This window comes from Grammomys surdaster, unplaced genomic scaffold (genome assembly GCF_004785775.1).
Source record: "Grammomys surdaster isolate TR1022 unplaced genomic scaffold, NIH_TR_1.0 332984, whole genome shotgun sequence".
Lineage (NCBI taxonomy): Eukaryota > Metazoa > Chordata > Mammalia > Rodentia > Muridae > Grammomys > Grammomys surdaster.
In genome coordinates, this window is record NW_021628170.1 from 24,528 (window position 1) to 41,731 (window position 17,204).

Genomic DNA, 17,204 nt, shown 5'->3' on the forward strand with positions numbered 1-17,204 from the left:
CTGCACTTGGATTCTCCTTTTTAATACACATTCTCTAGACCCATTGTTCACATCCCATAAAGCTCTTAGGAAGTGGGGTCGGGGTTCAGGCAACTCCTGAGAGTTCTCGGGTGTGCTTAGAGCTCAAAACCAGAATTAAAACTCTTGGGATCTGGAGAAAGGATGCTAACAATGCTAGCAACACAGAGATCACTGAGGAGAGAAAACAAATGAGACGCAGGAGGCATCCTGAGGCCAACTGGTGACCGCTAGGTTGAGGGTCAGTTCTTTGTTCCAGCAGAGAAAACTTTGTCCCAGTAGGACCTGGGCACATCGGAACCATTATCAGTTATAACCATGTGCCAGTTATAAGTATGCCATCTTACTATAGTTATTGTTTATCCACTTCAAAAGAAAGTCTATTTTTTTTAAGAAAAACTGCATCCTATGGTACACTGTCACGTTCAAAATTTTTCTTGCTGCTGACCCCTCTTGGCTTGCCCAATTTATCTCTGTTGCGATATTGACATGGAGAGTTGGAACCCACTTGAACCCTCCTAGTCAATATTTAGAGTGTAGATTTGAGAGGCTAAAGGGCAAAAAGAAATTCCAGTCATAATGAGACGGTCATCAGAGTGTCCATTTTCACCACTAAAAGGCTTTGGTCATTAAAGATAAACTTTCTGAGTTCATGGCCAGAAGGCTTGGACTATGTCCCTTTATGAGGTTTTTCTTAAACCTAGAAGTGAATCCTCCACAATGCTTCTGTGGCTGGTATGGAGATGCATTCCCTTTCAAGAACATACAAGAGGAAAACTTTTAATGGCAAGAATGCAAATGAGCCCTAGGCCCCACCCCTGGTCCGTTACTGTCTGCCATTACAGGAAATGTGTGTCAATCAAAGCTTGACAGGCAAGATAGAGCATTTTATTTTGGAAGCCAGAAGTTTAAGAACAATGACTGGAATTTCCTCTTTCTGTCCAGTAAGGGCTGTATGTCACTGGAGAGATAAAAGTCCAGGGGTAGGGAATAAAGGTTATCGGGAACTGCGCAACACAGAGTCATGAGGGGGGCATGCAGGAGGAGGACTTTTGGAGGAAATCTATTTCAATGTCTGTCATTAAGTTTCCATTAAAAGAACATTCGGTTAGGAATTCAAAAATAATTTAATCTCTCCAGACAGATGCACACAGCTGGACTCTTGGAGAGAAGCCCTACAAAGGGGATTTGTACATTCACTGAGCTAGAAACCTACATGTGCCTCCAGCCAGCCTACCTTTGAATGCTCTGGGTATTCTGGACACAAGCACACTTCAGGCAGGGAGAAACCCAGCATAGGGATGGTTACTAAGTGTTTACTTGTCATAGGTTCTGCTGTAAGCATTAAAGACATCTTTCCCTTTTAACAGTCACACCAACCTTGGTCAGTATCATTACTATGGTTTTTTTTCATGTGAGGCAGCTGAAATAAGAGTATTGCCTAACAACAATAGCTAGTGAACAGCAGGCTGGGAGTCAGACACAGCCAGTCTACCTGGACAGTCTATGAGTTTAATTCGTCCTCTCTGAATCCTGAGATAGATTCACCCTCTGAGATAACACACAGGGCCATCAGACATTGACTTAGAGTCCACAGAGGGTGAATGCCCTTTGTTTGGTCATACACTTTGAGAGAAGTGAGTCACCTTTAGCACATGTGGAAACCTTTGTATGGGCTTAGTAAGTACTCCTTGGATTATGGGTTTTTGTTGTGGTGAAGGGCTGTAGGTAGCAGAACTCCAGAAATACTGTAGGACTCCTGTAGATTTATCTCGTTTGTCAATGTAACCAGTTACACATATACATATGTGTGGGTGTATTAACACGTTAATATACATATATGTATATTTAATATATTTAAAAATATATACTTGTTTTAAATATTTAAAATATAATATTTAAATAAATACAAATATTATAAAATAATAATATAGTTAAAAATATATATTTAATACTTATATGCATTGAATACACACACACACCAACTGCACATGCTAGGCTTTGTGCATATGCTATAGACACATATAATTAAAAACTTTGTAACATTCAGTCTCTAAGGGAGAGGTGGTTTTCAAATAGCTTAACTTTATAAGCTTCAGTGTCCTTTTTTTTTTTTTTTTAAAAAAAAAAGGACTTTTGACAGCTGGGTAGTAGTGGCATACCTTTAATGCCAGCACTTAAGAGTCAGAGGCAGGCAGATCTCTGTGACTTCCAGGCCAGCATGGTCTACAGAGTGAGTTCCAGGACAGTCAGGGTTACACAGAGAAACCCTGTCTTGAAAAACAAAATAATAATAATAAAAAAGGACTTTTGAATAGAGTTGGGGAAGGGTTGAAGGAAATAGCAGATGCAAAGCTTCCTTTGTAGAAAGAGCAGTTGGCTAACCTGCCAACATGGGTCAGGAGCCATGGATTGAACCCTAGGGGATCTAAGAAAGGACAGTGGTCATGCACAGACCTCATGGTGGCACTACACAGCTATGGAAATTGAGACATTGGGCTCTGGAGTTCATTTCAAACCAACAGATGCTCAGTTGGAGTTCAGTGTGAGCCAGGAAACTGGGGGTTCCATAATGAGGTAGCTGGGGTCTCACTCACTTTGACTAAGAGACCAGCCTGGTGGCCTGTAGAATTGCTAATTGTGGCTAAAGTATTTCTTGTCCTATTCAATAGCAATAGTTGAAAAATGATGTGGTTCATAGGTTAACAGTTATCTGACTGAAGACTTTCTATATCATTTGCTCTCTGTCCTGTGAGGGATATAAGGATAATAAGTTGTCCTAAGGCCATTTGTTTCTTCAGCAGCTTGATCGGTTGCTGAGTTTCTTACATTTTTTTTTTGTTGAACTCAACAATTGCAGTTTGCATTCATCTGTTATTTTATTTTCTGCATTGAGGGTCAAATACTGAACTACATCACCAGTCCAGACTGTTTTCTTTGAATAATGATGTAAAGAATTCATATGACATCGCAGAAGAGGGCTTACAAACACGTGCGTATCCTCATGGCCTATGATCTGTTTCTTCCTTGTTCTGTAAAGTGATCCACAGTCAACAGTTTTGACCGGCTGCCCCTCCTCACTTTCTGAAAGTCTTCTTTTGTAATTGATGAATAATAATTGTATATATTTATGGGGAACAATGTGAGATTTTGATCCCCATGAGTACCATAGAACGATCAAAATCAAATTACACATTAAATAGTCATCATCTCCAATATTTATCATTCCTTTCTTTTTCTCTTCCCTCCTCACTCTTTGAGGCCAGAGTCTTTCTATGTATTACTATCCTAAAACTCACTCTATAGACCAGGCAGGCCTAGAACTCATAAAGCTCTGCCTGCTTCTGCCTCTGAGTGGTAGGCTTAAGGCATTTCCATCACAACCAGCTCAATATTTATGATTTAATTTTGGTGAGGACAATTACAATCCTCTGTTTTAAATAACTTGCAATACACAGCCTGCCGTTCTTGGCTCCGTCACCATGCTGGGAAGTAGGTCACTACGTGGTCTCCTTTTAGAAAATATAAGTAATACATATGCACTTATGCTCCCATTTCTTTCGCAGTGGGCAGAATTCTGGGAACCCTCTCCTGTAGCTTTTGCCACTCAACAGTTTCTCCTAAGGATGATCCCTATTTAGAGAGATCACTACATAGGATACTTGCTGAGAGTGCCAACATCTGTGGGATCTCCCACTCACGTTTTCTTCATATCACTTGGGAGTAGTTGCTAGAACCCTGCCCTGCTGTTCTGAACCTAAGAGACCGTAACTGTGGTTGTCTGGTGTCTCTGAAAGCCTGTTCCTTTTGCAAGGCTTATACTGCCCACCTACCCTATGACAAAGCTGGACTCTTAGAACGAGCGTTCCCAGGATGAGATAGTCTATCTGGGACTAGCAGCTTTTCAAGGTTCAAATGTGAGCTGGTTGAAAAGTCAGGTCAGATGTTTCCACTCTAGTACTGGGGAAGGGTTGGCCTGGGAGGGAGAGTGTTCAATTTCCATGGTTGTCTTGGTAATTACCTTTTAATTAGGATCCATAAACTTTTTGGGGTTTCTACTACCATAAAACTTTACTCACGAGTATCACAGTTAAAATCAATGAAACCGGTAACAGAATAAATGCTAAAAATGAAATATAAAAAATGCAGAGTGAGGTGGTGGAAGGAAAGGCTTGTGAGCAGTGTGTCTTGACTTATTGAGAGGGGTAAACTTAAAATAAGGAAAGATGAGGGGGTACAGAGTTGGACCAGCCAGGTGGACACATGCCTCAGACTAACAGAGCTGACAAGGGGTTCTGAGAAATGATGGACAGGGTTGCATGGCCAGAGCATCAGCTTGTGGACAGATATGGGGACAAAACAGTGGGTTTGGGGTCAGTCAACTGCCTTCTCAACTAAGAGGAGTGCTTGAGGGTCAATGATATGACTATGCGGTTCTACATATTCTACAGAATATATCTCAACATCAGCATCAGGAACAGGTAGAGGAAACCAGAGGCAGAATCTGGCTTTCTAGGGAGACAGGGTTAGTTTTGCAATTCCAGTTTTTCAGGAGGAAAACTAAGGTTCTGAGACCATTGCAACACACCTGGATGTCAGTACTCCAAAGAAAGCAAGCAGGGGTGGAAGGTGGGGGGTGGGGGAGAGGCTTCTGCTTTCTAGAGTTCCAAGTGCTTTCTTATATGTCAGACCTTCTTGGGGTCACCCTGCAAATTTCATGCACCGAATCATTACTTCTGAAGAGAAACTCATCTGGAAGGGGGGAGCAAAAAGGGCAGGACAGGGCAAGTAAATCTGGGAATGCCAACTATGTTTCCTTGGGTACCAGAGGCAAAAGACATCTGCGCACACATTCAAGGAGCTGAGACTCTCCTGGTTTTCATAGCCACTGTGTTGATAGAGTGGGCTTCCTTTATGGAGGATAAAGGAAGTAATTTACTACTTACTGCATGGCTGGGGCCACCAACAAAGCTGTATTTAGATGACCCAAAAGTTGTACTCAAAGAAACACGTGTATTCTCATAGTGGTCTCAGATCCCCACATCACCAGCTGAGGCTAAGGCCAGAGAGGTAGGGAATACAGTGTGAAGCTCAGGAGCTTTGAAGAACGAATGCTACTCCTTAAAGCATATACCCCACATTATGCTCTTGACCCCTTGACCTGAGACCTCTTCTCTACCTTAAATTTCATCTCCTTTGCTTTGATCAAATGCTCACTTCCTCCCATGGCTGGATCATTGCTGCTCTTGGCACCCAGAAACCTAGAAGCTCAGCAATAAATGAGAGCAGAACACACCCTCATCTCGTGCTTTTAATATACATGTTAGAGAAACCAAGGGCCCCAGCAGTGAGGAAAGCATTTTTGTTGACTGGTTCCAAGCTCCAGACAATCATCAGGTGCCTGGGGTGAATAAGGACAGGAAATATATTTGAGGGGAAGGGGAAGGAAAGGAGCCCACCAGGAGGTAAGCACAAGCAAGTTGACTTGGCATTGTCTGTGAAGTGTGCTTAATGGCCAGCAGGTGGTGCTATGTACTTCCAGATCCCAAGTGTAAGCTTAACTTCAAGAAGTTATAGCCAATACCCAGGAAGTTCTTTAGTAGCCTTTATAATGATTGCAGTATTTAATAGGGAGACACACGTATGTGACTCCTACCATTGTTAGGTTAATAAAATGAAAGATTTTAGAAAACTAGACTGTGACACAAATGTAGAACGGTGTAATCTATTGCAGGTTACATGAGGGTCTATGAGATCCTATATGCTTAACATGACACCTAACGAGGCTGCAATACTGTTACTACCGCTGTCTTACAAGGGAAGAAACTGAAGCTCACAGGGATTAAGATACCAACTAACTCATGATCCGTATGTGTCAGTCAGGGCTGGGCAGGTATGTATGGAACATTTATACGGGTTTGTTATTGGCCTGCACTGTTCTAAGTGCTTTGCAAATATTTTCTTATTTAATCCTGCAACAGCGGTAGGAAGCAGAACACTCTGGCACAAGCACAAGCCAACCTGTGTCAAAATCCGTGGGCTTTCCTTCCTCAGTACTGGGCAATCCCCACTGTCTTGGAGCTTGCTTTCGAATCTTGGCAGCCTTAGGCTTCCCTATGAATTTGATGAGTCACCGAACCTCTTGAGGTTGGAGATTTCTCATCAGCAAGATGATGATAGGGAAAAGAGCTGCACATCACTATGGGAAATAACACCAGGAAAACATCTGTGCAAACAGTGTTGATTATAAAGTAAGAGTCTATGGTATGGGGTTAATATTACCAGACACGTAACAGCTTAATTCACATAAGGATAGACATTTCTTTCAGAATTACCTTTAGTGATGAGGACCCAACTGTACTGTAGCCTGGATGCAAGGAATGCGGGCAGCGTTCACTAACACAGCACGAACGGCTACCCATCTTTAATACATATTTAGACAATGAGCAACGTTCTAGGGACCCAGGAAAGAAACACAATGAGAGTTCACAGACCACAGCAGCTGGCAGAGAGCATTCTTCTCAGCTCGGAGGGAGAATCAGCTCAAGGGCCATTGCCCTAAGGAGAAAGAGCATCCTGGGAAGATGCTAGGAGAAAGCTTGGGACATGGGCAGGGTGTCAGTAAGTAGTGGGCAAACTGGGGAGGCAAAGACAAGGATCAAGAGAGAGAGGTGTTCCGGAAAGGGAGATGTGTACAAAGTTCAGAATGTGAGAACACAGCATAGTGCAAGCCATGTTTAACACACGGAGAACACAAAGCTGTGGTCTCAGATGCTCAGAAGGCTGAGAAAGGAGGATCCCTTGAGCCCAGGAGTTCAAGATCAACCTGGACATTAAGAAGGAAGACCTTCAACAAGAATATAAATAAGTATAAAAAGGAATAAAGGAATACTTTTTATATCTTCAAAATGTCAAGTGAAAAAATACAAGTTGGAAAAATATAAACATTTTCACTTACATTTTATATTGACATTTGGAATATTTTGGGATCATAACTGTCATACACACACACACACACACACACACAAGCACACACATCCATATAAGTGTATTTGTACGAAGACTCCGAAGTAGCCACAAACTCACTCATTCGTTCGTTAATTCATTCATTCATCTATTTATTCATTCAGTGTGTTTTGGAAGCTGATGGTTCTGAGAATAACTAGGACTAGAGAGAGACAGCTATGAAGAAGGCAATCATGAGCCCCACCTTCTGGAACTCACTTCATAGAGGACGAACACAGAAGACTATTAACCACATACTTCTCTGTTGTCTTTATCATTAAGAGGAATTCCAATAGTGGTACAAGCATCAGGAAAAGCTAGAAGGGGAGATGGGATAGAGATGGACCCAGTTCAGGAAAGCTGCACCCAAGAGCCAGATGTTCAGAAGGAGTGACTGAAAGTCCAGGAGCTTATTCCATGCAGGTCTGTGGCCCTCAGTCTAAGGAAGCAGTTTTATGCAGGGTCAGAGCTGAATCTGACTCCTCTCTTGGTTCTGTCCCCAAGAGGCTGTGCCACACTTCCTCTCCATAGGTTACTGAGAAGAGTTTTGGAAATACAAGAGCTGAATGGGGCATCTTTTCAGAGATCTGTATTCAGAGCTGTCACATTTGTCCCCAGATGTTCACAGTGGTGAAATATACCCTGAAATTGACAACAGTCATACCCCTCCACCCTTGCTCCCTACAAGAGTCTGCTGTTAAACTTTAGCAGGATGCTACTAGGGTGGCAGTTTATGTGTCAGGCCTTGCCATGCCCATGACCACCCCCAAGAGCTTGTTGTGAACACACCATACTCAGATTCCTCTGCAAACTTATGCAATCAGGATCTCCAGAAGTCCTAGAAGATTCTAAAGACCAGAATATCAGCTACCAGTTTACTGAGTGACGGAGCCAATGGACCAAATGTCTTTAAATTCATGTCCGGCTTGAAAGTATCTACACATGGTTATTATCCAGGATCTTCTAAAGGTTGATGGCAGAAGTGAGATTATAAAGATCTCCTGAACCATCCCGTCCTTATAAACTTGGGCTTTGCTCTGCTCATGGTCAAATCTGTTAATATTTCCACCTTGACAGGACACTTCCTGCTTCTGTGAGTCCTGAGGCATCCTCACTCTGGGATGCTAGGGCCTCGTGACCCAAGACGCTGTGTTGGAGTATACAGCCTGGTAGTGTACCTGCACGTGTCCTGGCTTTCTTTCTAGTTTTTGGAAAGCCATCCTGGCTCTACAAGGCTGGCCTGGAGCATGTTGCTTGAAGAACTATGTTAAACATAATGGTATGGTTTGGGGAGGAGAGGGAATCCCTGCCAGGGAAATATAGAAGGCTTTTAGTAGGTTCTGGAATTCTCCTTTACAACTCTTTTCAGTCTAGCAAAAAGGCCGCTGATTCGAGGGCAGATGCCAAGACCAAGAATGTGTTCTTCGACCACGCAATGGCATTCCTGGGGGCTGGGATGGGGAGAAGGGGTTCATAACTTGTAGATGAGGGAGGGGGCCTCAAATCTCTAACACAAAGCCACAGAAGCTCTGGAGCCCTCTGTCTCTCTACTTCTCCGAACTCCAACACCTCTGCGCCTATCGCTGGCCCTGTGGTCCACACCATTTGTTTTTTGGAGTTGCCTTGCCTCTCTCTTCTCTGGTTCCCTTCATCACACATCCTTTCTAGTCTTCACCCTCCCACACTTGGCACCAGACAACCCTCTGGCTGCCAGGTAAGGGTTTCCCAAACCTTTCCTCATTTGGTGATGCCTCCCCGCCCCCATATTTGTACTTAACCTTTTAAAGTAACAAAGGGCCAGTCCTCCCGCCAACTGACACACAGACACACAGACACACACACACACACACACACACACTCACACTCCTGTTTCTCTGTCCACGGCCTGACCAGGTATAAGGGGGAGTTCTCAGAGGTTGGGTAGCACAGTAAACCCAGGAGCGCGCCCACAAACAGAGCTGCCTGCTCTACCCCAGGCGGAAGGCAGGCAAAATGCAAATAGGACCTCAGGGAGGTTTCAGCTGTCTCCTAAACTGACCTCCAGATCTCACTCCGAATTAACATCCTTTCGAGAAAACTCTATCATCACTGCCAGCTCGCGCGGGACTCCTGTAGCCCCAGCCATCCCAGCCCGTACCCAGACCTCCTCCTACTCACTGTCCTTCAGCCCCATTCCCTCCCCAGCCCGGGGCTGCGCCCCTAGCTGCCCCTGCGCAGTCGCCCTGGGAGTCCAGCTCCCGGGGTAGCGCCTGCACCCGGGTGCAGGAGGCAAGCGAGCCGAGGGGTCCAGCGAGCAGGCTCCAGCAGTCTGCGCACCGTGGTCCAAGGCAGCGGGGTGAATGGACGGCATCCAGCCTGGCCGGCAATTTGAAAATAAAAATAAAACAGAGGGAAAAGAAATAAATACTAAGGAGTGGACCAGAAAGCCAAAACAAATACAATGGCGCGGGCTTCGAAGCCGGGCGTGGGAGGCTGGGGGGGGCTGCTTTGTGCTCCCGCCCCCGTGCCTTGCTCCTAATTGAAGAAACACAATCCCGGCAGCCGACCGGACCCGCGGGCCGACAGGGCAATGCTGACGGCCACAGCCCCGCCCCCGCCTGCAACAGGGGCCAGCTTGTTCTTTGTGCTGGCAAATATTTATTTTGGTTCAAGTGGCCCCCTTTCCACAAAGACCACCTGGTTGTAATCAATAACACCTATTTTCAGATAATCTGCTGCTCTCTAGGAGAGCCCAAAAACTCACCCAAACAGAGTCCTTTTCAAAGGGCATTTTAAATGGGCTGGATTCACAGAGGGCTGGGGCAGGGACCTGGGTAGGGGCTGCAGGAGGGGCAGGGAGACTGGGCCTGGGTGGTCAGGAGGGAGCTGGGGTCTGGCCTGCCAGGTGGGGCAGCTCCGACCTCAAGAGGGTGCTGCTTGGTGAGGGGCTGGGGCCTTCCAGGAACCTTTTAAAATAAAACCAACTGGAAGCCTTTATTTTGGCAGGCCAAATGTTACTACAAAGGTAAGGTCTAGAAACTCTGAAACAGCCACCTCTGCCTCTGTTCTCTAAACTGGCATCTATGCACGCCCCTAGGAAAAACCGAGCTACCCAGGAGTCCCTTCCAGCACCTAAGGGGCTCCGCCCATTACAGAACTAGTATTTTGGAGGTCGAAAACGAAGGAACTCTCAATCTAGAGTCCAAGACGAACAAGGGCTGTCTCAAAACAAGAATAATATTAACAAGGAATGCATGTCCACAATTACAGTGGGCCACATCTGGGGGGTTCAGCAGGGAAAAGAACAGACAATACCCAGGCTCTGTGGAGCTTGGGGAGTGACAGACAATAAAGGACTTGCTGGGTAAAATCCTAGTGTGTGACAGCAGGTCCCCTTCTGGGTACTTGCTTTCTGGAGAACAGATGCCAAAGGGGTGTCCACAGGTAGAGAAGGCCAGAAAGTGAACAGAAAGGGCTGCTCGTTCTAATATCCCAGAGGGTACAACCGTAGGCCAGGGGCCAAGTTCACCCACTCATGTCTCTCAGAGCTTTGGAGCATTCAGCTATGAAAACCACTACCTTATGGATCCTTAAAGGATTAAATGAAAATCAACAGCACTTTACTCCCCTTCAGCCTCCAAATGGCACATCATATTCCAAACCTGGTGGGGATGTACAACTGTTTTGTAAAATAAAGTATCTGTAGACTTTCCAAAAACTCAACTTTCTATTTTAGGATGAAGCATGGAGACCAAAAAAAATACCTTTCAGAAGCTGGAATTGCTCGTGAGAGGTGCCATGTTAGGTCATTCCATGCGTGGTGTCCTGACTTTGTCAGGGCGCCCAGTAGGAGTATTTGCCATATCCACAGCCCCATTTGGGTGAGGAACCACGGGTATTACTTCAAGGTTCCTGTCTAGCAAAGATAGTGTGTGTGTGTGTGTGTGTGTGTGTGTGTGTGTGTGTGTAGGGCAGAGGAGAGCCTCAAATGGACAGCTAGGAGCTGTCCATCTTGATTTTTGAAATAGCTTCTTTTATTTCATCTGGTACTCACATAGGCTAGACTAGCTAACCACTAGACTGCAGAGATCTTCCTGTCTTCTTCTCCCCGGTTTTGGGGTTATGAATGTGAGCCATCATCCCCATCTTTTATGTGTGTGTGCTGGGGATCAAAATCTGCTCCCCATGCTTGTACGGCAAGCATCTTACCACTGAGCTCTCTCCCTAACTCACACCAAGGAAGGTTTACAATATGTTTGACGTTCTCAACAAAGCTTGAGCTTGTCCCTCAAAACTCAAAGAACCCACCTCCCATGACATCTTGTAACAGTGTAGAGATATTCTTTGTTTCTATGAGGCCAGGTTGGCTGCGTGGAAGTCACAGAGAGGCATGGAGTTTGCACTAAGTCTAACAACTCAGCAGAAAAAGCTAATTCTAGGCTGTCCCTGTCCTAGCCCTTAACCCACACCTCCAAGCTTCTCTAAAACATTCCTCATGTCCTAATGCTACGTTCTTAATCCTCAAAGATGGCTGGAAAGGGGACAGGCTGATTTAATTACTGTTTGTGTGGGTTAGGCCAGGCTGGGGCTGAATCTATGTCACTGGGCTTTATCAAGAATGTGGTGCTCTCCCTCTGGTGAGATGTCCTTGGGACTTGTTCTCAAGGCTTTGTTTGTGGAAAGATTAAACATGGGTGCAGATGACACAGTGGGGGTTTATGGCCCAGGAAAGATTATAAGAAAGGGGTGACATACAGGAAGCAGGGTGGGTGTGTTGGAATTTGGGGTAATTGAATTTGCTGTGCAGCCAGCAGTTATGACTTGGGTCATCCTCTGAATCTTTGGTCATAAATCCACCAAGACCAGGAAATTCCATAGTTAGGCCAATCTTTCTATTTTTCTCAAGAGATCTGAGTGTTTAGGATTTAGTGAGGAAATGCTAGCCGCCTTCTGGAGAGACTGTGACTTCGAGTAAACGAAGTTTTGCACTGAGATGGTACTGTATATTCTGGACAACGGACAGATCCTCAAGTGTAAGAGACACTTGTCTATCTGTTCTGATTAACAAAGTTCTGGAAGTGGAATTGCTTCTTCCCCAAGGAACCTCTTGCATATGTAATAAGATAGTTGGCTTAACTCAATTTCTCTCTGTTGTCTTCTGGACCCTAATCACTCGCAATTAGCTGCCGATCATTTGGATAACCTATCTCTTAAAGACTAGGTATTTCTTTTAGAGCAAGATTTAACCTGAGTGAGTGTGTATGCAAATATGGTTTTTCCCATCAAGATGGAGGGTTTTTTTTTTTCTTGTTTTTGTTTGTTGTTTTTTGGAAACTACAGATGCTCAATAGAACCTGTCTGGAATTAACCAGGCCTCTGTAGAGGAAAGGGGCCTAGATCTTGGCCTAGATGAAGATCTGCTCAGTGCAGGGTGACTTGAGGGACCATGGTGTCTTTGGCAATGTAGCTCATGGTAGGGATGGAAACCCCTGGTTTGCTCTCTTCCCTACTCACTTCCATTTACCTTCAAGAGTGTTGGCCACAATAGATGCTAATTCAATTGCTCAACTGAGTTGGATCCATTAGTATTTGAGGCCCTGGGTTCTAGATAGGAATTATTGGTTTGTAAAGATCTGGTGAAAGAATAGGCTGAGCAGCCTCTGGAAATACTTTTTTGAGGGTGCAGGTTCCAGCTATTGTGCAATGGATTTAGTTACACAGAAACTATGACATGTCCTCCTTGCTTCTCTGTGCACCGTCTGCATGGATCTGCATGGATAGCCTGCACTTCCCACAGCTTGGCGTTCTCAGAGCTGTGCCTGACATAAACTGGTTTCTCAATGGTTGTCTGTTCTATTTTGCTATTTTTTTCCTAAATGACAAACCCTTACATTATGCAGAGAATTGTGTGATAAGTTTATGCCGTGGAGGAAAAAAATATAGAAAGAGCAGAGGAAGGTGAAACTGTCGGGAAGAGCGGAGGCGTCTGGGATGTATTGCTAGGATATATGTGATGCTTGATTAAACATTTCTAGAAGCCAGGGGCTCTGGGCAGTATAATAATCATTGTGGGAAGAAATACTGCATTGACTAGGGAAAGGAATTAACACCAAGCAGGGATTTGGTAACAACTGCTAGCAAATTACAACAGTGATCCAGTGTGATGTTTTGGCTTCATCGCCCCTGGTTTTGTTCCTCTGCACATCTTTGGTGTTTGCAGGGACAGAACAGACCAGACACTTCATTTTGCTTCTCAGCTGGGCCTTCAGCCCTTTCTGTCTAGCAGGTGCAATTTGATAAACAACAGACACGCACTGGAGCTTTTTGTAAGCCAGGCATGCAGCCAGACGTAGTCCCTGCCCTTCTCTCCCTTACTGTCCAGCGGAAGACACAAGCTTCCAGACACAAAGAACTTGGGCCTTCTTGGTGCTCTGTTATATTGCTTAACAACCCAAAGTGACTCAAAAGTGCGTGCATCCCTTACTCCTGTCTGACGTCATAACCCAGAGCACTGCTTTTCTACATTTCTCTGTCCTACTCCTTCTCCTGTTCCCTTCTCCTCCTCCTCTGTGTTTTTCCTCCCAGAGAGAACAGTGTAAACATTAGTCATTTAGAAAAAAAAATATAATGGAACATAAGATCATTAAGGGGAAGCCAATTTATAATTACTATTCCCCCCCATTTCTGATATTTCCTAGCGCAGAAAGTGCACGTGTGTGTGTGTGTGTGTGTGTGTGTGTGTGTGTGTGTGCATGCATAAATAGAGGCAGATCAAAGCCACAAATTAATACAATCTTGTTACCTACCCTGCCTCTTCAATATCTTTGCCTCCTGAAGCTATAGGTGTGGCTGAACAGGACAAGTGTCAGCCTGCAGTGTCACCAAGCTGGCCTGATGTGAGCGGTGGTGCTCAGCAGGGTGAAGCAAGCTATGGTAGTGTGGTGTGTATGGGAGTCAGAGTTCCACCAAGGCAGGCTGTAAACTGTGTCCTTGTAGAGAGGTAAGATGGCATGTGGTGTTAAGCTTGAACAATTGAAGAAGGCTTACACTGGGTGAGAGAAGGTCCATGGGGTGGACCTGAGCAAGGAAAGAAGCCTGTTACATGCAGACAGGGAGGGTACAGAGACAAAAGGCTGGTTATTGGCAGGGGACTGGTAAGGAAGTGTACTCAATATGTCTAACGAAAACCATGGTTCTCATAACAAATATGGAAAGGAAGAAGTAGAGGAATCCTGTGGTGCCTGATTAGGAATGAACACATCTGAAAGAACTCAGGGTTTTCAATATAGATTGAGCTGAATATGGAGTGTATACATATTAGTTTATGAATGTGTATACATGAACATATGTAAATGTATATACACACATAGTATATGCATATTATATATAAGCATGTGCAAACAATGCCTAGTGCTGTCCTCTGGGAAAGGTTGGAGATAGGACCACTAACAATGGGCGCACCTAACACCCAGATATTGGCTTTGAAGAATCATTTCTTACTAAAATGATGCAGGAATTCCTGAATTAGGGACTGGAACCCTAAATATGTTTTTGAAAGAACAAATAAGTAAATTAGTGTCAACTAAAGTTGAAACCCACTTAAATGGTTTCCTATTGGGCCAAAATAACCATCAAACTAATGAGAAGAGCATATTCAAGTCTCTCAATAAAATTGGAAAACAGGGGTCATTAGAGATAGACCTTTAGGAATACTTATTTATACTTAAACACACACACACGAATGAATTGATGTATTAGAATTTGATGGTGAGGGGTGATATTTCCATAATTCCATGAAGAACATCTGTACAAAATGCTAATTACAAAAGGGAAAATGTAAATATTCATTAGAGCCTGGAAAACATCATCTCCTCCACAAACCATCTAAGTGAACCCCATGAGTAGCGAGATACATTGAGAGCATGTACCTCCCAAAAGGCTGCCAGGGGAGGAACCTAGTATGACTTCTATGATTGCTGCTCACAGGGAAGCCAGACCTAACCAGGAGCACACACCAGAAAACCAAACCCTGGGGATTGTTCTACAATGTGACCAGCCCATGGCATTCTAAATTTCCAAGGTTCTGTATGAAAGTCAGGGAAAGACTGGGCATTCCAAAGGCCACTTGTGATTCTGGGTGGTACTTCCTTCTCCTATAACAGATGATAATGGACTGGCCTGGTGACACAAGGCTGTTAATTTGTGTTGCTGTGAAAACTGAGGCAGGAGGATCATAAAGATTAACTTGGCTACAAATCGAGTTTAAGATCATCCTGGGCAACTTAGTGAAGTCTTGCCTCAAAATAAACAGTAGAACAGCGGTCTGAGAATGGAGCCCAGGGTAGAGCTTACCTAGCAGGTGTGTGACAGGGTTGGTTAAGTTCAGTTCCCAGAGTTGGAAAAAAAAATCTGGGTAGAAAGAAAAGTGATTGGTACTTGAGAGTGTCGTGGAAGTAACCTGTCCAGGTAATTTTCTGGTTCTCTGACTTGTGGTGAACTCTGTAGGAGAAGATTGATGTTTGACAGAAATATACCCTCAGGTATCCAGAGTCTCCTCTCAAATGGCTCAAGAAAAACATATTCATTTATTCTATTTTTCTAGTAAGTTTGTGATGACCTCAAGGCTTTATAATTTTTGTCTTTGTGTGTGTGACGGCGTGTGTATCTGAGTGAATGTAGTGTATGCAAACTTGTGTGTGCAGAAGCAGGCTAGTGCACACATCCACAGGGCCAGAGAAGGGTGTCAGGTGTTCAGTTCTACTGCCCTTTATCTTACTCCATCGAGACAAGGTCTTTTATTGAACCCGGAACTAGACTCACAGCTGCCGAGCCACAGGGATACAGGCTCTTGTCTCCCTTTACTTCCCCACCACACAATGTTGAGTACAGATGTGTACGGAACTGAGATTCCAACTCAGATCCTCTTACCCTGACAAGTGCTCTTATCTACCAAGCCATCTCTCTCCTGCCCCAAAGTTTTGAAATCTAAAACTAGTTATTATGTACAATAAAATAGCATAATACTGTTTAACTCTCTCTCTCTCTCTCTCTCTCTCTCTCTCTCTCTCTCTCTCGATGTCATGTCTTGCTCTATTACTGTATAATTTTTTTTTTGAGGTCAGATTTCTTCACTGATCTTGGAGCCTTCAGGGTCCTTCCTGTCTCAGCCTCACCATTGCTGGAGTCACAGATGCAGATATCAAGCTTGGCTTCCTAAGTGTGAGCTTGGAATCAGGATGCAGGTTCTAATGTTTGTCCAGCAAGCACTTTCAGAATCTTCTCAGCTTCTAATTTAACTCTGTATTATATCAGGGGGACTAGAGCCACATGTAAAGTTTGTAATGATAAAAAGGAAGTATCAATGGACAAATACATCCATGCAATATTTTGAAGTTCCATATTATTATTTTTTTTTATTACGTGATCTTGGGTCACTTCTTTGATAACCCTGGATGATACTACAACTGTCCTGGCTTTACCCATGAGGAAGTGAACTTCAGAGACACGAATTCATAACTCAGGGAGGGACAGCTAGACTCACAACTCAGTCTTGCTGACTGTGGAGCCTTTCTTCTGCTTCACTCCACATTTACAAGTGACCAGTGGCTGTGAACCAGTGTCACCACAGTGGCAAACAAGAGAGATGTATGCCCTACCTTCCATGAAGCCTCTGAGGAACTGTAGGTCTGTGACAGTGTCAGACACAAGGATATCAAGGCAGAGAATCCTAGCTGCCAATTTCTATTTCTTAGCCAATTTAATGATCTAGCCAGCATTTCTGACAAAGTGCATTTTTAGCTTCCTGTTAAGCCAGTCTCTAATTTGCAGCCCCCGAAACTTTTTGCATTCTCTACTGACTTGAGGTGACCACACAGAACCAGTGAAGGACAAGCACCCACACAGGGTACCATGTGGCTGAGGATGGCAGACATATAAATACCCTCTGGAAAACTCAATTTACTCTCACTTTTCTCTTATTTGAAAAAAAAAACCTTCCCTCCTGACAGCAAATAAAAAATCTACATTATGTGCCTGGGCAGAGTGGCTACCAGGTACTATAGTTTTAATAATGTCCTTTGAGAAATCTATCGGGTGATACTGTCTACACACACACACACTTCCTGTGCAGCATTTTTGCAGTGGACTTCTAGGTTGCTCTTTGATGCTTCACAAGATCACTGGCAGGAGATGTTTGTCAGCTC